This window comes from Cervus canadensis, chromosome 33 (assembly GCF_019320065.1).
Source record: "Cervus canadensis isolate Bull #8, Minnesota chromosome 33, ASM1932006v1, whole genome shotgun sequence".
NCBI classification, from domain to species: Eukaryota; Metazoa; Chordata; class Mammalia; order Artiodactyla; family Cervidae; genus Cervus; species Cervus canadensis.
Genome location: NC_057418.1, coordinates 28,198,886 through 28,223,382, shown reverse-complemented (window position 1 = coordinate 28,223,382; position 24,497 = coordinate 28,198,886). Strand labels below are relative to the sequence as shown.

At 41.2% G+C, this 24,497-nt stretch overlaps 1 protein-coding gene across 1 annotated transcript in view; it reads right to left on the bottom strand.

Annotated features, from left to right (window-relative positions):
* Window positions 1-24,497, bottom strand: part of ARID1B (AT-rich interaction domain 1B) — a 410,189-nt gene that overhangs the window by 336,483 nt on the left and 49,209 nt on the right. The gene's annotated exons all lie outside the window — the stretch shown is intronic.

Here is a 24,497-nt window from a genome sequence, read left to right as displayed (position 1 = left end):
TCTATTGAGTCCCACATCATTTGGGCCAAAAAAAAAAAAAACAGTTGCAACCACTGAAGCAAAACTACTTAACTGTCATGTGCCTAAAGGGATGATTTACACAATTCTTTCTACACAGAACGAATTCTGAAATACTAGGTCTAACTTCAATTTTCAGAGAGAAAAAAAATCACTTAAACTTCTAGTACATTAAATATTTATCTCTGGAATTCTGCTAATTACAATGAGGAGCCACATGGTGATTACTAAAAATGGCTACACGTTTAGTCTAAGGGCATATTATAGTGTTTCCATCTATCCCACTCTACCTCACGTTATTTTTCATCCTTGAAGGCATTTATGTCTTGTAACTCCAATCAAATCCCCACCTGGATGAGGACAGAAACTTTCTCACACTTTGTTGAGCACTGCGCCCAGAAGAGTGTTCAATAAATTTCTGACCAATAAACATTATCCACTTTCCAGATTTCCACTATCATTTCACTACAAAATTGAAAAGAACTCAAAGGCAGTGAATAAGTTAAAAAAAAGTTTTCCTAGTATTACAGAATTCGGAGTGGATCATAAAACAGGAGGAAATAATGCTCACACCAAATACACAGTATTTATCATTTTACTTCTTCCTAACCCAGGAATTGAACCAGGGCCTTCTACATTGCAGGCAGATTCTTTACCAACTGAGATATCAGGGAAGCCCATCATTTTACTAATCATCTATTATAAAATGCAAGCAAAATTTAAATATTCTAGAACTCATTTCCTGCAAAGAAAGGCTGTTCAATTGTAGATCAAAGACTGAGAAAGTTAAGTGACAAAAATTCCCATTTCCAAACAGAACTTAATCCTGGGAGATTTTCCCCTTCAAAATGCAGTTTACCTAGAGTCCTATAATCTTGATAATATGGTCAAAGCATACTTCTTTAAAAAGCAGATGACGGGCCAAAGTTGAATTCCTGGGTTTTGATAGTTTTCCTCCGATTACAAGAAAAGTAGCCTCAATTCTCTGACCCTTCAATTTTACTGTCTAGGAATTTATCTTAAAGAAGTAATCTCAGAAAAAAAAAAAAAAAAAGAAGTAATCTCATAAGGACACAACTTTAAGAAAGCATTCTTTGCAAGATCATTCGTCATAGTTGAATACTGAAATCAACTCAAATTCCTCATTCATAAATTCGGTTAAATAAATGAACATATACCTATTCTAAGGAATACTGTGCAACATTATCTACATGTGGATAATGTAAACAGGTAGAAAATGTCTAAGATCTATTAAGCAAGGCAAGCAAGTGGTGTAGAAGAATATGTATACTCTACCATTTTAAAACTTTTACATATATCAGACTTATCTCCAAGAAGTGAGATTTCAGAGGATTTTTAGTCTTTTATTTTCTGCAGTAGGCATTTCAAAAAATGTTTTAATATTTTACAAAAGTAGTACTTTATAATCAGGAAAATTAAAGGAAAATAGGACTAGTGTCCCATTCGCCCCAAACTTGGGAGTTCGTCATTTCCCTGGAAATAAAGCATATCCACTTGTAGTTATGTGTACCTCGTTTACTGAAAACTAATACCATGTGTAGCAACAAGACTTGGAAATGGTCTTAATTCATTAAGCCTACTAACCCTCCTGAAATCATGAATACAAAGAACATGAAAAATAGGATTGCTTTTATGGATTTCCCATTCTACAAAATTAGGAATTCACAATATTAATTTACAAAAGCCATTACACTTTAGAAACAGTTTCTCCAAAAGAAAAATACATATTCAGCTTCTTGTGAAGAATCCATCCTGAATGAGAACACTGGAGTTCAAAATCACCAGAACTGTCACAATCAAAACACCTAAATTTATATTGACCAGAAAAAAAAGGGGGGAGGGGGCTCTCCAATCTAATCATAATCACTCCTACACTCTGAAGATTTTCCACCACTGTGTCCCATCTTTTCCATTTTCAGAAAAAGAAGTGACGGTTCAAAATGAGAAGATGGCAATTTTATACAGTGTAGTATGTAAACTGGCACAGTTCTTTGCCCGTCAACTTAGAGACATGTAAGCAAGACATTCTCTCCCAGTGACAGGCAGCCCTGTGTCGAGTAACTATGTAGGTGCTAAAACTTGTCCAGAGCTACCTGTTCAAAGACAGCTCTGCAAGGATACTTCAGGCTCTGACAGACATCACTTCGTGCAAAAACATCCACAGGAGAATTACAAAAAAAGACAGCAGTGATGTTTCAGCAAACTCAGTGTCAAAAAGGTATTCTCATGCATTTTTAATCTGCAGGAGAAAGTGAACAATTGTCCTTCAATCATCAGTGTCAAGGCCAATGACACGGTTTCCCTTCCTCCGGGTCCACACAAACTGTTACAATCGGCTTACCAATCACGCTCCTTAAGAGCTTTAAAAAGACAAAACAAGACAAAAAACTTCTCCCCTCCCTAAAACCCAGACAAATATTGGTCTTTCTTCTTCTTTTTCCCTTTCCATCAAGTGGTAAGAGAGGAGGGAGAAAATTAATGGATTGTCTGCTCTTCAGGACAGAAGAACATACAAAGCCTGAAAGAGTTTACACAAAGAGGTGTTTAAATTTGGCTCTTCTAAACTATGTAAATGCAGAAGCTTCTATGAATTAAAAATATCAAATAGCACAATGTTACTTAAATCTTAGCACTGGGTCACAGGTCATAAGTAACTGAAGTATATGGCTTGAAAATTATTTCTAATGAAAATTCTGTATCATCAGACCTCACTTCACCAAATTTAATAACAAAACTAAATAAAGCGTGACTGGCATTTTTAATTTTAATCCTATGGTTTCAGTGTGTGAAATAGGACCCAGGAAAGATGGCATGGAGAAAAGAAGATAAAAATGACTTTCTAGGTATTTCTGGGAAGAAGGGGAAGAATTATGGAAAGAAACAACAAATCAGAATAAAAAGCAACATGCATAGTCCCAAGGAAATTCTGGATGTAATTTAGGAAAACTGCCACTGGACACAGAAGACCAAAAATGAAGACTAAATGTCCCCGAGTTGTTGACATTTAATAAACATGTTTCACTAAGAACCTGGTGCTCAATTAATTAGTAAAAGTATATGTACTTAGGCAGCAAAGTTTCTCCCTAGCAGATGGTATAACAGGCTTGAAAAATAATGGGAAAATTTACTTCAAGTTGTCTCCTTGGTTAGTTTAACAAACATCTTACCAGAAGATATGGGGGAGGGGATTACTCTTGTATTTTTTTATTTAGGATGACAGAGCTAAGACAAGATGGCACCAGGGCACCCCCACCCCCGGCCCCCACCCCAAGCCAGAGAAGACCCTACCCACAGGGCCACTCCAACATCTCCCCTTGGAGCTAAGCTCCATTCCCAGGCCAGACGAGGCTATAAAAAGCCTGGCCTCTGGCCAGCTGGCAGGACCACACACCAGGTATTTTTAACTCAAGGGGGCCTGAGGATGAGGCCAACACCAGGGCACCAAAATGTTCAGAGAAGAATAACCACCACCTCCAGCCTGGATGGTGGTCGACATGGAAGACTTTTCCTGAAAGTACCCTAATTACTGATCAGTGTTTTAATAGTGATGGAGGCATAAAAAGATTACATTTGTGAAAGCTGATAAAAGTGGGCAGAGACTTCATTGTGAAAAAGCACAGTCCCTTTGAAAGATCATATGTACAGTTAAATAAACGGCAATGCGAACATCAGGCACTGGCCAAACAAACTGGACTCTTTGTTTTTTATTCCTGACATGTAAGGCCACCAACTTGACTTTTGTTGTAATTACCCTAACAGTTTGCTGCTGTTGCTCTCAGTTGCTTACTGGTCTTGGCACTGGGCCACATACACAGATACCATGAAGTTGTTCCCTCAGACGGAACTCCAGGGCAGCAAGATCACAGCGGAACGCCCAAGGACTCAGGGATCACGCCACCACGGTCAATGTCATTTTCTAGATAAGTAAGTATTAATCAGAAAGTTCTCTTAGTTTCATCCTTTATTGTTAACAATTACATGTGAAACATCGGCAACAGTAAGATTTTCAATCGTCTCATTTTTCTTCGAGAACTGAAGGCTGTCAGAAGTCTTGGTCATGATTCCCACTCTCCGTCTTGAAAACAGAGTTGTGCAGTGATGTGATAAGATGGGGGCAGGTAAGTGGGGCCGAAAGCACCACCACTTCTCTTTAACGCTGCACGCATGGGCTTCTCTGAAGGCTCCCAGGGTGCGTGTGGGGATGGGGGTGCTGCTCACAGACAGCACCCAGAATGTGGACGGGCCCAGAACTACAGTCAAGAGTTTATTTCTAAATATAAGCTTTACAAAATTATACTTAAGTTGCCCTTTTTATCCCCGTCTTAAAAGCACAGTGCAACCAGAAGAATGTTACCTACTTGTAGACTGGCATTAATAATTTTATTACCGAATGTATCCACATTCAATATATCCTTAAAACCGAAAACACTAGGATCATCTTTGACCTAAGTGTCACTAAAATGTCTGCTGTCACATGCAATTAATCTCCAACTTTTTTCCCCCCTTTTGTATCACCTTTCTCAACTAGACCCTCCCTCTCGGTTCCTCTTCATTTGGAGCTTGTACCCGGGCGGGGCACGATCACTCCGCTGGCTGGTATGAGAGCCTTACTGGCCTTCCTACTTCCGACCTCCCCTTCACTCCATCCTAAACACAGCTGGGGAGATCATTTTTCCCCTGAGCAGCACTTCCTGAATTCCAGGAGGCTTTTCCTGGCTCATCTAAACAAAGGCCACCCCGCCTCACACAGCCTCCTCAGGCCAGGCGCCATGCCAGCCGGAGGACACTCAGTTGTGTTCAGTCCATTTATCCACAGTTTACTCCCCGTCTACAGGCTCCTTGAGCCACTGCGGTCTGCTGCATTACCGGGCAGCACACTGTGGAAACCTCCCAGGTTCACAACAGAGTGTAAGCAGGAAAACTGCTTTATTAGAGATGTCTTCCTAGAGACTTGCAATAAACACATCAGGTTAAATAATCTTGTTTGTCTCTACTCCCCTCATAGAACCCCACTAAAATAAGAGTAAAGGAATTGTTTTAAACTATAAACCCACAAGGACAAAGAAAACCTAAGATGAGACGATAGCAGATAAGAGAGGTCAAAAAATTTCTGGAAAGGAGTAAAGCAGACAGACAAGTGATAATTAAAGTTTTAATTTGTTCTAGGTGAGAGGATAAGAAGCAAACTAATTAAAGCTCAGAACCCCAAAGACTCAGAATCAGAGGGTGGCAGGGGGCTGGGTGAAGTATCTGCAAGGAGTCTTCAGAGCCCCCCTTCCTAATCCCCACCCCAGTCCTGTCAGAAGTCAAGAGGATCACCATCTGGAGGGGTTGGCAGTAGAGAGGAGTCATTGGAAAAGAGAGGATTAAATGGAAAACACGCATGCACACGCACACGCACACACATTCAGCCTCCACATGCCTCGACTTCCTCTATAGACGAGTTACTACAGGGAGGGGTGAATCCAGATGACAACATCTGAGGGGATGAGCCCCTCCCCATCAACAAGGGCCCGCAGTGGACAAGCCTGTGTGAGCACACAGATCTTTCCATCAGTTCTCAGTTTTCTGTTCACGGCACCAAACTGCTAACAACAGATGACTCAAGAAGAGCTCCTACGGGCAAGACAGCAAAGTGTAAGGACAGCAAGGACTCAAAGGAACAGACAAAGAACACCATGGAGCAAACCTTCAGAAACAAAGATCCTAAAATGATTTCCACTGAGATAAACGACTGCATCCAGGAAAAGTAGAATAAGACAGTATTTCAAAAAAGGCAGTTTAGACAAAAATAAGTTTGTGGAAAGTGAAACTATGAAAACAGAAATAAAAAAACACACACCAGAAGGGCCGGAAAACAAACTAAGACTATCTACCAGGAAATAGAACAACAACAACAACAAAAAATATACCAAGAGATGAAAAAGGATAGAAGGGGAGGTTTAAAATGTAAAGAATTAAATAATAAACAAACAAACAAATCCAGGATTTCTAACTCTCGACTAAGAGCAGTTCCAGGACAGAACAGAGAAAATCAAGATGAGGAAATTGTCAAAGAAATGGCAGCCCTCCCTCCCAAAACTCCCCAGAATTGAGTTTCACACTGGATTGATTCAGCAAAATGAACAGAAAAATCTCAGCTCCAGGGTTCATCAAGATTTTAGAATCAGAGAGATAAAAAGCTTTTAAAGTCACCGGAGAGGAAAAAATAGGTGACATAAAAAGGATGAGGCACAGATTTCTCAACAGAAAATTAGAGATCACACAATAACTTACAAAGAAAAATTATTTCCAACCTAGAGTTCTGTTCTCAACCAACCAACCAATCACGTATAGTGATAGAAAACACGCCTTTCTGACACGCAGGGAAACTCTCCTCTCCCGCACCCTTCTTAGGGAGCTGCCGGAGAACGTGCTGTGCTGTGCGCTTGGTCGCTCAGTCGTGTCCATCTCTTTGTGACCCCATGGACTGCAGCACGCCAAGCTCCTCTGTCCATGGGAATTCTCCAGGCAAGAATACTGGAGCAGGCTGCCATGCCCTCGTCCAGGTACTGGAGAATATAAGCCACTAAAATGAGGAAATACACAAAGACATGGATTCAGGCCAAAGTCATTCTAAGAATGATGGTTAAGGGAAATTTTACCACACATATGCAGCAAGATATGAGAGTACTGGCATACTGGAGAATAAGGCACAGGGATTCCCATTCTAACTGGGGACACAACCACTGCTTCCCCAAAATTTGGAAATACGCAACAAGCTTCATTCCAGATCAAAATCTGCCATGGTCAGTCTAACTGAAAGAATTTAAGTCATCTGAATGCATCCTAGCTGCAAGGGAAGCTATGAATTTGAGTTCTGAACTGCAGAAGCTGAGTTTGTCAATGTAAGGCATTTCTCCAAATATAAAACAGCTATTCAAAGGAGGGTGGGCATCCAAGAACACGAAAAACATTGAACAGACGTGATTAATTCATGTGGTCCACCTTACTGAGAGGACCTGTACAGTTCTATCAGCAGATGAAGATCATTTGGTGATATATATATAAATACACTTTTCAAAAACAAAACAGTGAGGCAATTATCAATTCCAGGATAACAATAAGCTGTATATTAAGGAATTATATTCATAGTTCATGTCTCAACTAAAGACAGTCATTTTATTGAGTCTTACTAATGTAAACAATGAATGTTGATTCAGCCTTAATGGTATCAGAAATGGAATTTTAAGGCAAGACAGTGTAAAAGAGTTAACTTTTACATAGTAAAATTAATAGATACAGTCTAAATTTGAAAAAAAGAAAAAATACCATCATAATCATGTCATTTAGAAATGGATTTAAGGACCAGAATAAATCATTACAAGTTAAAAATAGATGCATCCAAATAATGAAACTCATGGGCAAAGAGAGATTGGTATTTTTCTCAAGAAGCCTTATAATACTATTCTTTAAACTGTGTACACATATTGAGGAAACTTTTCAATTTTTCATTTAGATGTCTCCTCTACTAGACTGTGAGCCCCTCAATGGCAAGTCCTTTATATTGAGGGAGAAGCACACTGCAGATCCTCTTTAATACTCCTCATTTGTACCCAGATGTTCAACCAGCGTTAAATATCTGTGAGATTATTTTTTAAAGCACGTTGCATTTTTTTAAATACAAAGAAGAAAGATCCTTCAGAATGAATATGATAATTCATTAAGAAGAGATTGCTGGGCTCAGCTGCATTGCCCAGCCAATCAGACTGACCCCATGGTCCATGCACAAGACCAAACTAAAGTAAAACTGCAATGGGAACAAGGGAAATTTTACAAAAGCTGACACTGACACTGATTTCCTTCTTAATATAATCTTTATAAATAATTTGCTGGCTATGACAACCATATGTTATCTGTAGGAGTGTTTGAAACGTGCATATCTGGCAAAGAAGCCAAAATCTAAGTTCACATTCAGGTTTCCAAATGGCAGATGGGCCACTAGGGTTCACTAGGATTTTCAACTTTCCATAATCATATTAGAATTATAAGGAAGGTAATATAAGCAAGGTAAGTCATCCCTTCCACCTTTACCTTGAAAAGAAATCATCTGATTTAATTCCTATGTTGCTCTGGATTTCCATGTAACTAATTTTTAATAATCACTTAAGGCCAGTCTTGTCATTAATATAAAAACAATGCAATGAATACTAATAAAAACAGTAATAAAAAAACAAGAAAAGATATGCTATCTATTAATATGTTATTAGGACAATGTGTTAGTCACTCAGTCGTGTCCAATAATAACAGATAAAATTGACAATAATCAGAAAAACTGATGAGATGCAGTTTTTTACACTCCTATTTATAAAGCAGAGGTCAGAGATGAACATGAAAGTCAACTAGTAAACTCATTTAAGGAGGAAAATAAACAATATTTAAGTTTTTATTCAAAACTTAGCTTCTTTATATATTTCCATATCATCGTTTACCTAGTTAAACACACCAGAATTAAAGTTTGGAGTACTAATTATGTTATCTGAATACTACTTGAGATTTTTGGCAGGTTCCTATTCTAAAAGCAAAATTCATCTGCAATGTAGACTGCACAGGTGAATATTCACTATTTGAGTATAAACTGCCACAGAGGCATTAACTGTATGATACAGATGCAGTTTTGCATAATCTCTGAGGCATAAGAAAATAAGGTCAATAGAAATTATAGGCCATTTTTAAAAGGTCTACTTATTAAAACAATTCTATGTTTCCATCCCCTCTTGAGACATTTATTTTAATAATCTTCTCCATTTTGGAAGCCTAACCATGGAGAGACGGTTTCTCCCCTTAAAAATCAAACAAGATCCAGCCAGCCTGCATGCAGGAGCCCTGGTACTTTCTAAACTGATCCATCAAGGCAGCAAGATGCGCAAAGATGAAAGGAAAATTTGGGAGCATGAGAAGAAAAAATAAGTTAGAATCTATGCTTGTACTTAAAATGTGGAAAAAATCTGTAAATTTCACTAAAAGATCATTTAAAGCCTAACTGAACTGAGAAGCACCCCTGCTTTCCTCTTCCAGACCCAGGGAACTCCTACTCCAATGTCCAGGTCTAATGCACCTACTCCAGGAAGTCATCTCCCCTCCCCCATGCAGCTTTAGCATTCCTGGAGCCTGTTACCCAAATCTACTACATGTACTCAGCACACATTTGTCTAAGTACCTACACATGGCTTTCCTTGAGCATCTTGAGTTTCCCTACAGTTACCAATAAACGTCTGGTGACATTAAGTGAACAAACCATTAAGGATCTTGATAATATTCTCTTAATTCAATAAATCAAAAAAAGAAAAAAAAAGGAAAACTAATGAGCATGCATATGAGATAATGGTATTTATCTGAATCCAAAAGACCAATTTTTAAAATCCAGTGGGGACCTCTTATGGGCTTCCCAGGTGGCACAGTGGTGAAGAATCCACCTGCCAATGCAGGAGACACAGGAGACTAGGGTTCAATCCATGAGTCGGGAAGATCCCCTGGAGAAGGAAGTAGCAACCCACTCCAGTATTCTTGCCTGGAAAATTCCATGGACAGAGGAGCCTGGTGGGCTGCAGTGCATGGGGTTGCAAAGGGTCGGGCATGACTGAGCACATACGCAGGGACCTGTTATAATTAGAATCGGCCTGTATTCACACCTAGAGTCTAACACTATGCCCACTTCCCCCTTCCTGTCCCCACCCAGTGATAGCCCAGTGCGCTCTCCTTGTTGCCATAGTGCCGGGGTTAAACATCAGTACCTGCACTCGCTACACACTGCTCAACTTAGCTCTCTGTGGAGCGTCTCAGGAACAAAGACCTGAATGTGGTCATCTATATTCCCCAGTGCCGAGTACAGCATGGAAGACACTCAATGTGTGTACGCTGAGCTAACCTGGACGTGTGTAAACTCAACTTATAGCATGAGCTGAGCTTTTTCAGTAATCACTTTAATTCAAGTTATTTTAAAAGAAAACTTTCTGTTTACTACCATAAATAGAAAACCAGTATTATTTGTCATAAACAGGAAATCACAAAACTAAGTATTATAAAGACAATACACTTTGATTACTTTCTAATCGGATACTGATGCCTGTCCAAGGCTTTTAGACTGAGGCCTATTCTTTAGAAAATGAAGAAAGGGAAGGGGGAGCCATGAAGTTTGGGAACGGTATTACAACACATCTCAGTTCAAAAGAAAGACAATATGGACAAGAGAATTCTTACTATACAATCCAGGGTTACTGAATGCCGTATATACATGCCACCCAAAATGATCTTGCCTAACACTAGTGGAACACAGAGACACCCTGGGCTAGGTGGTCTTTAAGGTCATCTACCTAAATTAGGAAAAGCAGAATTCTCAACTAATGCTTGTATGATCTCAGGCAAACTACCTAACCACTCTTGTCTCCCTACAGGCAAAGTAAGTAGTTTTACCTCCCTCATAGATTTGATGAGAACTGTGTGATAGATGGAGAGGGTCTGGTAAGACACTCTGGCCTCAGTGAAGAACAGATCAGGGCTAAAATCCTGCGATTCTAATGTAAAATGGTACAACTGCTGTGAAAACAGTTTGGCAGCTCCTTAAAAGAGTTTAACATACAATTACCATATGGCTTAGCAATTCTTCTCCTGGGTATATACCCAAAAGAATTGAAAAGAGGCATTCAAATAAATACTTGTATACAAATGTTGATAATAGCACTATACACAATAGCAAAAAAGTGGAAATGACCCAATGTCCATCAATAGATGAATGAATAAATAAAATGTGGTATTATCCACATAGTAGAGTAACATTCAGACAAAAAAAGGACTGAAGCACCAGTACCCGTTACCGCTGGGATGATCCCTGAAAGCACTCAGACACAGAAGGACCCTTATTGTATGCTTCCATTTATATGACATAGTCAGAACAGGTAAATCCACAGAGACAGAAAGCAAGGTAGTGGTTGTCACGGGGAGGGGACCGAGAAAGAGGAGGAACTCAGATGACACTGAATAGGTACAGGGGGTCTTGTGGCAATGACAGAGATGTTCTGGAACTAACAGAAAGGTGATGGTGTGAATGTACTGACTGTCACCGAATGGTACACTTTAAAACTGTTAATTTTATGTTATGTGAATTTGATCTCAATTTAAAAAAAAATTCTATGTGTGATAGACATGGTAGGTAACATTCAGTTTTCAACTTGATAAAACTCACAAAGGACATTCTATGAAACTAATATGCAATGTCAAAGGAGCTACCTTAACTATAATGTCTTATTATTCAAGAAGTCAAATGAACCCTAGTCTCAGTGATGAGAACCACTCCAGTTTCACCAGTATCATAAAATGTAGCGCCAGCAGGGGCCCAGAGTTCAAGAGCCAAGAATCTGAAGTCCGTGCTGTACCGCTCAATAAGCACCTCGATTTGAACCTGATGAATGAACCTCTCTCTGACCTCTGTTTCCTCATCTATAAACTGAGGATCCTAACATCTACCTTGATAGGCCATCATGAGGACTGAGTTAATGTATGTGAAGCAAGAAAACTAGTGCCTGACAGAGAACCAACTCTGACAAATGTTGCATGCTGAGTGGCTTCAGTCGTGTCCGACTCTTTGCGACCCTATGGACTCCAGCCCGCCAGGCTCCTCTGTCCACCTGTCAATCTCACCTGGGATTCTCCAGGTGAAAATACTGGAGTGGGTTGCCATGCCCTCCTCCAGGCCATCTTCCCAACCCAGGGACTGAACCCACATCTCCTACCTCACCTGCATTGGCAGGCAGGTTCTTTACCACTAGCACCACCTGAGAAACCCAAGCTATTGTTATTAATAGCAATTTTTAAATGGAGATAAATAGAAGCATGGCCAAGAATTAAACCATGTCAACGGACATGAGTTTGAGCAAGTTCCAAGAGATGGTGAAGGACAGGGAAGCCTGGCGTGCTGCAGTCCATGGGGTTGCAGAGTCAGACATGACTGAGCGAATGAACAACAAGAATGCAAAGCTATTTAGTATAATAACTGCACTACAATTGCTATTTTTCACCTCGTGACCATCTCCCATGATGATAATAGCAAAATGGGCCCAGGAAGATGACGATGCTAATTGGGGGCCGGGGGGAGACCAGTAATCCCTGACCTTCCTTAAAAGTGAAAATGTTCTTACCTAGTATACATCCTCAACTAGAATAAACCGCATGGCAATGATTTTTTTTAATTCCATCTAAATCACCTTTCTTTACTCCGAGGTGCACTTGCATTCCATGTGCAGCCACGACCTCCCGCTTCCTGGAACAAGCCACAGTGCAGGGTGGGTGTACAGGCTGCAGCTCCAAATCTCTGTGGACAAGACAGCCTTTCTGAAAGCTAACTAAGCTTCTGAGAAAATGGCTCTGGCCCTTTAAAGCATGTCTACTAAGAATAGTGAGTTCAACTTTTATCAATTCCACTTAGGGAGAACTAAAATGTCACAGTTAAGGCTTTTTTTCCAGGAATAAACACTGACTTTTACACAAATCCCATCTAAGCGTGGATGTAAAATGTTCCCCCCACCACTTTGCAACCCCCGTACTTCCACCATCCAGGGCAGAGTTCTGCCTCCACTGGAAAGGAATTCTCTTCCCTCCGGCGGTGCAGTAAATCCCTACCGGAAAACGTCTGTTTTCTATAAACGGCATCCTAACTATTGCGGGGGGAGGGGGGGTATCCTTCAGTAAGCCCTGTCAGATGAGCAGGTTGGGGGAAGGCTGAGCTCCCACCACACCGGCACCAGGCTGGCTCTGAGCGGCACTCTCTGCTTGCCTGCCCCTGCTGGAGCAGCACGCTCAGCAGCCTGGAGTCCAGAGGGGCGGCACCCGCCCGCAGTCAGGGAGCAGCTGTCTCCAGCCCCGTCCAGGGGCGCGCACCAGCCAGAGGGCAGACCCCGCACTACGTACAGTGCAGTAAGCAACAGCAGGACACCAGCCTCTGGAACCTCCTCTGAAGTCTAAAACCCAGGTTTAAAAGGACAGCTCCAAGGCTGGCGGCGGGCTTCAGACCCGGTCAGCAGAGGACCTGGGCCCCGAGCTCAGGTGGACACGAGGGAGGCGGCGCTGCGCCCCGCCCCCGGCCGGGCTCGGGGGTCAGATGCGCTGCTAACCTCGCTTGCACCTCTCGGCACTGGGGTCCACTGTCTTCACTGGCCAGAGGCTACTACAATTCTGCAAATTCTTCCCTCCAGCAGTTTGGAAATGTTTGTGAAGTGCCATTAACTGCTCTAGACGATGGGCTGGCTGTTGTGCAGTCGCTCAGTCGTGTCCGGCTCTGTGTGACCCCGTGGACTGCAGTTCACCTCTGTCCGTGGGATTTCCCGGGCAAGAATACTGGAGTGGGTTGCCATTTCCTTCTCCAGGGGAATCCTCCTGACCCAGGATTGAACCCATGTCTCCTGCATTGGCAGGCAGGGCTTTTCCTATCACTGAATCACTGGGGAAGACGATGGGCTACAGCCGGGCAAAACCCAGCCCCTGCCATCCGGAGATTCTGTCCTAACGAGGGCAGCCACGCTCGCTGGTGAGCACCTCGGAGAGGGAGGAGCACCACGGAGAGGGAGGAGCACCTCGGAGGGGGAGGAGCACCCCAGCGCAGTGAGCACTACGGAGGAGGAGGAGCAGCACCACGGAGGAGGAGGAGCAACCCGGCGCGGTGAGCATCACGGAGGAGGAGGAGCAGCACCACGGAGGAGGAGGAGCACCAAGAAGAGGGAGGAGTACCCTGGCTCAGTGAGCACCATACAGGGGGAGGAGGACCCGTCGCCATGAGACCACGGAGGGGGAGGAGGGCCCCGGCTAGGTGAGCACTACGGACAGGGAGGAGCACCACGGACAGGGAGGAGCACCACCGAGGGGGAGCAGCGCCCCGGCACAGAGAGCACCATCGAGGGGGAGGAGCGCCCCAGTGCCGTGAGCACCACCGAGGGGGAGGGCTCCGTGAGCACCAGGGAGGAAGAGGAGCGGCCCGATGGGAGGAGTGTGTACTTTCACTGGAGTAAGTCCGAGAGGGCATCTCAAATTAACGTGCCTTTGAACAGAAAGCTTGAAATAGCGTGATTTACAAAAAAGAACAGGCCAAAGGAAGAAGCAACACAAAGACATAGTGGAAGGATGGGGTTTGGCGTTCCAAGGGGTGGCGGGTAGGCGTGCAGCCACGGGCACCCTGAGGGAAGAGGGGAGTCACAAGGGCAAGGCCAAGTGCACCCTCTAAATGGACCATTCTGGAGTCCACTGTGATAATCCCGATGGGAGATGGGGTTTGGCCAGGAAGGGAGCCCTCGAGGTTTTGACTGGGAGAAGTGCTCAGTTCCTGGACCTATTTTAAAAGAAAGGGCAGTGGGATTATTTAACAGATTGAAAGGCTGAGGAAGAGAGGATGACTGTGAAGTTTTGGTCTGGGCAAGTGAAGCAGAAGCACGAAGCTGCCATTTATTGAGTCAGGAAGACTGTAGGAGGAGGGGGAGTGGGTATTTCTTTACACAGGAGAGCCTTTGGAACTGTCAAGAGTTCTCCACAAAGATTTCACCACCAAAAGCTCCGCCCCCAAGTTTTGAATTCAGAACTCAAACCCACAGCCTCCTTTGCAGCTAGGATGCCCCCAGAGGACTTAAACTTGTCCAGATGGACTGACCACAGCCGGTTTGACTTGGATGCTGCCGGCTGCCCCACTTCTGCAGCTCTGGGCAGCGGTGGTCACAACTGAACACCCCCCAGACCCCTCTGCTTCACTGCTCATTCTGTACTTTATCACTCTGTGACCTGCCGCACGCGTGAGCAGAATGTCCTCAACCTGCCATCCTCAGACTTCCGTGCTGAGATACACCTGATGTCGTGAAGACGGGGCCAGTGACATCACACGTTACCCCTCCTTCCTCCCTTTATTTCTGAAGCCAGCAAGGAAGAGGAATGGGGGAGAGCTCAGTCAGAGCCAACAGCGCACACGGAAGGGAGCTCTCTGGCAGCCCAGTGCACGTGGAAGGGAATTCTGGTCTTTCCTCACCTCCCCAACCACCAAAATCTGGCCACCTACCAGGGAATGAGATCTCCTCATCTCTGAGATGCTGACCAGTGGCAAGGGACATACAGGTGGGAAGCAGAGAAGGGAAGTCATGTTTCTTTACGAAGCCCAGAATGCTGGGAAGAACCTCCAAAGATGCAAATACGCAGATTATTGGGATATCTCAAAATCTTATTGGAAATTTCAAAGTAGCAGAGTAATGAAAGGGAAGGGAAGTTTCCCTCCTGGCTGACTGTTTTCTGGAGGTATTCTGAGGCCCACAGACCAGCAGCTGTTCTGACCCTTATCTCTTCTTCAGTTCTCTCTGGCAGCAATGACAGTGATAAAATCAAGAGAAAGGAACTCTTTACTTTCAGTGCTGGGAACTCTCTGCTTGGTGGTCTCTTCTCAGTCTCAAATTGATGTTCCCTTCCCAGCAGACATCTCCCCAGCCCTCCTTGGGACCAGCTCCTACAACCATCCAGGCAGAACTAGACTTTTTTTCAGTCTCAGGGCCATTAAGTAAACCTTAATTACCTCAGCATTGATAGATGTTTTGCATTTTAATTCCAATAATTTTTTTTTTTTTTTGCTATTGCTATTCATCTTACTTTGAGGTTCTGAATGTTTGATGTTTCTTAGAACAAAGGCGGTGCCTTTGACTAACCGTGAAGAGCCAGTTCTACTGATGTGTTTGGTAGTTGTTTTAAGTATTCTTTTAATGATTTAATACCAATAAAGGGAGACCAATTTGGCTCAATCTTTGGGGCAATCTGTTTTCTAGATTTTTTTCTTCCCCCTACAAAAAAGTATCTGGGAAATGGGGAGCTGGGTAACGCCTGCTACTGTAGACTGTTATGGAGTTTGAGTTTAGGGCTTTATTAGTAGGCAAGGGATGTTCATGTTATATATACACACTAACCACACTCAAACCCCAGCTCCAGAGTGTCCAGGAACTTTCTAACAGCTGGCTCACGCAGAGAGTTCCTCTTGAGATCAGAGAAGCCTGGACGGAGCAAGGTCCCCCACGCTAGTGAGGCGTCCACGGCCTCCCTGAGAGAATCAAGACTCCTGCAGCTTCCTGCTCCTTCTCTGACTCCCCTCTTCCCTCTACGCCCCCACCAATCCTTCTTCTCTTCTCTCTTTCTACTAACGTCTTTTTCTAGTTCCATTCACAACTACAGTTTTAACTTTTACAGATGTTTCAAAACTCTAAGGGCAAATGGCCTTAATAAATGTGCTGCATATAAAAATAATCACACTGCCATAAACAACTCTTTTACCAGGAAGAATTTCACTTTCTTCCCGGGGCTTAAAAGACTTCTTTTACCCTTATGAAAAAAACCTGCTTTAGAAAAAACAAAGCCATCCAACTCTTCTTCGTGGATGTTAAAGAGGAGTTAAAGGGATGGCAGAGAATAAACCTTTTAACACTTATTATTTCTATTTAGAATTCACTGCTACAGTTTATCCCAATGTTGTACAGTATATACTATTTTCAGAACTACTTAGAAAGTTATAATGTGTAAAATGTGTAAGTAATTACTGGCTCTCTCTTTGCTCCTTTTTGTGGTTCCAAGTAAAGCAAGCATCTCAATCTTAAGATTTTCTACATACTAAAAAAAAAATTTACATATCTAACACACATCAGGTATTCACTGAGAAAATTTTCATTTTAAAAATAGTTAGAAAATAATTTACTGTACTGATTACAACAATCTGTTAATCTTTGAGGAAGATATAACTTTCTTTAGAAAGAATTTTAAAAGAATTTGCGTTAGTAGTTGTATTAATACAACCTGTCAAGCATCAACCCATAAATTTCAGAAGACTATCTGAAACGACAAGACTCCAAAATCCAAAACTAAAACAAAAAGACATTAACTTATGATTATTTTAAAAGGAAAATCCAAGCTGGGAGATCTTGTAGTCAGAACCACTTAGCGGATGAGCACAGTGAGTTGAGATACAGATTTTTCCAATATTGCACACAGATGGAGCATTTAATCAACAAGGACTCAAGTGTCCCAACTCCTGGTTCTTTATCCCTTTCAGCAGTGGCGAGTCTCTGACTCACTGGAGGAGGACTAGAGAAGGAGCACCCATCGAATACGGTTGCAGGTCAGGAAGCTGCTTTGGGGTCTCTGTCTGATACCTGGTTGTTCACCTCAGCAGCACAGGGCAGTCACCTGTGGAGCTCAGAAAACCAGGAAAGGAGGAAGCGCTTATATTCAGCTGCAACTGATATGGGCATACATCCTGAGAGGTTTTAAATGGGGGGTGCATATGTGCACACGCGCGCTCACTCAGTGGTGTATAATTCTTGTACTGTCGGACAGTGGTTGAGAACCGATGGCCTAGGCTGTGCCACAGAGTTTAACTTTCAATTTATCTTCTGGGGTTTTTGTTGCTACTGTTTGTTTTTCAGGGAGCAGTGAAAGAACGTGGTTGGCTGATTTTACTGCTATCAACTGTTAGTACTAGCTGAACTGTTTAAATTTTCACATAAATATCATACTTGTTTCTTTGATGAAAGCAAATAAACGAAATTTATGTAGAATATATTCAAGTAATTATAATGCTACCTAAAACATATACTTGAGATTCACAACTAAAACTAGAAGTATAATAGAGAAGCTTAGCAGATATTTTAGGTTTAAAGTCTATATATGTAACAATAGACTCATATGTAAATAACAAAATGGTATAAGCTACCAGCAGAGAATAGGCACTATACATCTATAGAACCTTTAGCATCTCTAAGCACATATATCACACACATATATATACACACATATATATCAGTATAAACTTCCTAATATAAAAGTAGCTTTCCAAACTACAAGAGAAATCATTTCATATTTTCTCATTAAACTTTCAAGCATAAAACCATGTCTTTCCTCATTTTTAAGGAAAAAAGCTAAAGATTTAAAACTTTATATTTAACCAAAGCATGCTGCAGTCCATGGGGTTGCAAAGAGTCAGACACGACTTAGCGAATGAACAACAAAATGTGATCTCTTTTACATACCTGTTAAAAATGTCACACTGAATGCTTTAGACGATGTTGAAATTCAACTACAATGTAAGAAGTAACTAAAACCATATAGTCCAGAAATTTAAATTTTAAAGCACAAATAAAAATTACCATACCTACAGATCTTTTCAAAAATATTTTCTTGGTACAAAACTCCATTTACAGGGAACTTTGGCATCAAAGACAGTAGCATCTGCTATCTCCTCGGAAGCAGAAATGTGAGATGTAAATGTATTTGCTAGTAAACTTTAAATACCTTCATATTCACTGATGAAGAACAAGTGAGGAAATCAAGACAAAATGTGGCCAACAAAAGGCCATTATTTATATAAATCTGCAATCCACTGAAAGAGTTCCAAACATTTCAGGTGTACAAGCAAAACAGCTTGGCTCCAAGTCTCTTAGTACAAAACATGCATATATAAAAATGCTGTGAGTAATAGAGCAAAAGAAATCTCAAAGCATTCACTATTTTACTAGCCCAAAAGTTTACCTTCTTTTATTGGTGTGTGTTTATATGTGTATTTATCTACACATGTAAAATACATGTTTAATATATGTAATTCTATCTTCTTTATACTTTCTAAAAATGATTTAGCTTCCCATGTCCATTTTTCCTTTGGTTTTCTGTATAAATTTTATCACGTGCTTGTCTCTATTTTAAAAACATCTTGTGGGATTTTTATAGAAATTACATTAATCTGTGGATCACTTGGGGCTTCTCTGATAGCTCAGCAGTAAAGAATCCACCTGCCAATGCAGGAGACACAGATTCTACCGCTGGGTAGAGAAGATCCCTGGAGAAGGAAATGTAACCCACTCCAGTATTCTTGCCTGGGAAATCTCATGGACAGAGGAGCCTGGTGGGCTACAGTCCGTGGTGTCTGCAAAGAGTCGGACAGGACTCAGCGACTAAACTACAGTATATTTAGTCCAGGTAGGTGTCTCTGAATATGAACTATCAAAAAAAATTAGGACTCTGCATGTAAAATAGACTCTAGGCACCCATTCCTCTCCATCATGTTAAGCCTTCATTTACTTCACTGTCAAGCCTTCCTTTCCCATCCTATCACACCCTATTATGCTCCTTATATAGGAGGTCTAAGCTCTTTAGAGAGAAAAACAAAATGAAGCCCTGACTAAAGTCCATAGGGTCGCAAAGAGTCGGACATGGCTGAAGTGACGGGGCGCACTGAATTCATGCTTAGGAGTCAGAGACTAAGTATAAATGAACATTTCATGTCAGAAAACTAGAGTTTTTAAGAATTTTACCAGTCCTCATCATTCCATTCTTCCTGACTTCTCAGAAACATTGTTTAAACTATATCAAACTGTATTTTTTTTAAATATAGTTAAAAGTATGTTTTGATTTTAACTACATTTTAAAAAGCAATTTTTTTCCCAGAATAGACTGACAATACAAAGTAACACAGGTGGGAATCCTAGAACTCACTTGGCTCCTTAATAACCCCAAAGAAAACATTTATTTTAGCCAAACAATTGTAATGTTTGTCTCTTTTTAGAAACATCTGCTGCCAAAATAAACATTTGCACTGGAAGAAGTGTTTTGGCTGTTAGGATGGTACCAAATAAAATGCTTATGTTCTGAAATAACTGTTTCACTCCACAAGCACTTAGCAAAATATATATCCAGAGGGTGTAGAAGATAAAGACACAAATTAAAACATCTATCCATTTTTAAAGTCTTTTTCAAAACAACCTCAGTTTTAAATTCAGTTGTTCTTTCGATTGAAAGTGGTAAGTGCAGATGGGTCACCTTAACAAAAATAACTAATTCTATTTAATTTTGCCATGGTATCTTTCATGGTATCTGCCATGGTATGGAGCAATCATTATGCTCCATAGTCTTGCTGTTGTAAAGGTCTTCACAATACACATGTGTTTTTAAAAACTAAAAAGTCATGTTTTCCCATTACAAAAGCACTCATGAACTTAAAATCCCTCACTCTGCCCTCTTTCTCTTTCCCTGTTTTATAATTCCAGGGTTGGTTTTATAATTCCACAGGTATCAGGTTATACAAACATCTGCAACAAGATATAGAGTTAAAATATCAATTCAATTAACCCTTGATAACTCTCGAAAAATCTCAGACAACATCATTGAAATCTGCTTGACACAAATAAATATAACTTTGCTTCTGTAACCTATTTCTTCTTGGTGCTATTTCTATGAAAAATCTTTTTTAGAGCAAGTCAGCATAGGCCTATGTATACATTTACAATCACAAAGGACAAGAAAAATGAAATAAAACATTTGCTTACCCACATCCCTGATCCCGCAAAGGACACACTGGTGTCTAAGTTTAAAAAAACAGAAGCAGATTCTAGCAGCCTTACAGATTATATATCCTCTATGTAGCTCTGTATTAGATGAAATCAACCAGTGTACTTCTGTTAACCATCCCCAGGTTTGAATTCCAGGAGCCTAGAGGCAGAACATTCTTCACAGAGGCATAGAAAATTCATTTCCCCTCTCAGCTCAATAAAAACCCAAGTAGACTAGTTTCCAGGGCACCATGCAAAACTAATCTGTTTAGCCATGTATTTGCCTGATGATGTGAGAGAATCAGCAAGTGAAAGACCACAAGTCTAGTTCCAGTTAATAAACACCAAAATGATGTACTATTATCACGTCATGCTTCAAAGACCCAGTCATGAGTATATTTCAAAAATAAAATTATCACCATACAAATCAAGAATCACTAGGTTAATACTAAAATCCAACAGTCACTGGCCAGTTCCCCTGACTCTCAGAGATAAAAAGTAAGCAGTGATACTCAGCATGTTAAATTTCACATACGCACTGTGGTTCTTTCGAACACATACTCATTTAAAATTCCTATCACAGGAATAGAATGCCAGCCAGGAATCAAAACTGTGACCCCTGAGCCAAAGACAACTTACCACTCAGCTGGTAAGTGGGCAACTCAATTTACAAACTTGAATTCCTGCATTTTAATCCTTTGCAGAAGTATATGAGCAATATTAAATGAACTGGATTCAGCTCATTAGAGGTTCACAAACCAAGCACAGAAAGCTTTGGAGGTCGTCCAAAGTAAAGTCATGCCTAGGTGGTGATGTCCACTCAATAAAAACTCAATGTCATCATTATCTTCCAACTTTTTCCCAGAAGAACACCAGCAGTCATGACCACAACAATCCTTGGCCAATTGCCTTAGCCTAAGAGAAGATGGAAAGGACCAGCAGCCAATCACTGTGCCAGGACCTTGTTTGCAGACCAAATTTATAATTATCCAAAATTCACAAATAAAGCAACTCACTGAAAATTCCTCACCAAACACACACTAAAGCTAACAAAATAAACGTGCTCTAATAACCTTCACCAAAACCTGCACCGTTTTTTTTTCCTTTCCAAAGCTATTAATTAGCCTACACCTACCTGATCACATAAACTTGGTATTATGCTATATGACTCCCCTTTAAAATGTTACACACACTCAAAAATGCATTAGCAGTTCTTTTTAGCCTTTTAGATTTCAAAATAAGATATGTCATTTCAAAGCTATACTATAACTAAATGAAAAAATAAAAGAGCAATACAGATTATTTAGAATTTTCGATTATGATTAACTCCCAAACATGGAAGTTTGATAGCCAGGGCATTCAGTTTCTTACTAGAAACCCTATTTTCCTTTCATTATCAGAAAGAGCTGTGCTTAAACAGAATTAGGCTTTTTTTTGGTTAGCAGTAAAATACCTGATCTAAAATCGTAATTAAAAATTTGCTAAAACATCAGTGAGTAATCTTTATCAATTTGTCCCTTCAAATAAATCCAAGAGCGACTGGATTTAAAAAGTATATAAGGGGTGAAACAGATCACCAGCCCGGGCTGGATGCATGAGACAAGTGCTCGGGCCTGGTGCACTGGGAAGACCCAGAGGAATCGGGTGGAGAGGGAGGTGGGAGGGGGGATCGGGATGGGGAATACATGTAAATCCATGGCTGATTCATGTCAACATATGACAAAAACCACTATAATACTGTAAAGTAATTAGCCTCCAACTAATAAAAATAAATGAAAAAAAATAAATAAAAATTAAAATAAAATAAAATAAAATAAATAAAAAGTATATAAGATCCAAGGGGATTAAATAAAACAAAATGGCAAAGAAAACTGCAGTTATTCTACCTGTTTACGTCCCTCCACTTTTAGCCTTACGTATGTGGGAAGAAAACAATGAAAAAAATATTCCCAGGTAATCATTCTTCATACTTGTGAAGAATGTTAGACTCCCACTCTGGGACTGCCAAATAGGCTAATGTCTTAAACTTCTAACAAGACTTTAACTCATTCAAGAAAGAGAAAGACAAATACCATGTATTAATACATATATATGGAATCTAGAAAGAGGGCGTAACGAGCCTACACGCCGGGCAGCAAAGGAGACACAGACATCAAGAACAGACTTTTGGACTGAGTGGGAGAAGGAGAGGGCGGGATGATGGAGCGAGCAGCAGAGACATACGCGTTACCATATGTAGAAGAACCAGCGTGAGTTTGACCTATGACACAGGGCACCCAAAGCCAGTCTCTGTGACAACCTGGAGGGAATGGGGGGGGGGGTTCAGGATGGAGGGGACGCGTGTATACCTGTGGCGGATTCGTGTTACTATACGACAAAAACCATTGCAATACTGTAAAGTAATTATCCTCCAATTAAAATTAATTAATTAATCTTAAAGAAAAAAAAAAAAGACCTTAACTCATTCAGAGGAGAACGTTCATCCAGCAGCTTGCCATGAAGAGCTCCTTTTGAAATGATTCTCCAAATTTCCCTTCAGGAAACATGGCAGAAAGGAAGGTGCAAGAAGGGGGGTGGGGGGCAGCCTCCACTCCCCCGCTGCCCCACTGCCCCTGCTCGCCCCCTGTGGCCAGAGTCCCACACACAACTGTCGGCCCCAAACGAAACCAGCTGGTGATCAGGACCAGAGCAGCTGCCTACCTGGGCCTTCTTCCCCTCATCTATGGGGAAATTAGCTTTAAAACTTAAAAAGAAAAAAGGGGGGGGGAAATCACAGCTCTCACCTGACTTCTCAATCATTTACAAATTATCTCCTCATAATTAGCAGTCTCAACTAAAGAGTTTTACTCTAGGTGGCAAAATATTACTAGAAGAAAGGAGTAATGTTAAAAAAAAAAAAAATTCAAGTACAATTAAGTATGCGACTGCTAGAATTCTTAGTGGCCAATCTCTGGTGGCTCAGACCGTAAAGAATCTGCCTGCGGTGCAGGAGACCTGGGTTCAATCCCTGGTTCGGGAAGATCCCCTGGAGAAGGGAATGGCCACCCGCTCCAGTTCTTGCCTGGAGAACTCCATGGACAGAGGAGCCTGGTGGACTACAGTCCATGAGGTCGCAAAGAGTCGAACACGACTGAGTGACTGACACACCATCTTTAATAAACAAGGGGTGAGTACTTCTAACAAGAACGAAGACCACTTAAAGAACCAACAGCTGGGATTCAAAGGCTGAACTGCTTCTATCTTCCCCTACAACCGCCTTAAAATAAAAGCATCACCGAAGGAGAAACTAAGATAAAGAGGAAAGACAATTTTCAGTCTCTAAAAGGATGAAAGTTATTCATGAACCTTTCGACACAGCTACAGAGCATAGAAAGCATGATACAGCATACACCCACTGTAGAGAACCAAAGTTCCATGTTTTTTCCACAGTGATTTTTGGTCAAACGTAGAGAAGAACTTCCTGAGAGAGAGCAACTGTGAGACTCGAGCAGGCTGCTGGTAGCACTCTGGAATAACCTATCTGGGAAGAGGAAAACACCCAGGTGGGCATCAGACTGGTATACTATTGGATTAAAGGCCTGGTGTGGGAACGTACACATCAGCCTTTCTGGTGTTTCTAGTAACTAAATCTGAAACAAGTCTGAATCTCCTCAGGCCAACATTACAAGAATACACTCTCCAGGGTCCAAGAGACTGAGGGCTTACTACTGCCAGAAGGCAGACGGTCATTTAAGGTAACTCCAACTATTTGACTCTAGAGAAAAAGGAGAATATTTTTCTTTTTAAGAGCAGAAAGTCTTTTTTGCTTGTTTTATGTAAAAACACAAAACTCATCAAACCTAAGAGAAGTGATACACGTGAAATTCTCTTACAATAAACACAGAAATCTGTTTCAGAAGATACAGAAGAAATACGTCAAGAAATAAAAGCAAAATAATTTGGGGGCAGACTAAAGAAAACTTAAGCTGATGCCATCTTTATGAGAAAAACCTTTAAATAACTTAAAACTTCACCTTAAGAAGTTATTCACAGCTCGAAATCTGACACTGTCTGCCATCAGAAATATTAGAAAGCCAAGTTCACTTCGGGGCTCCGATCTAC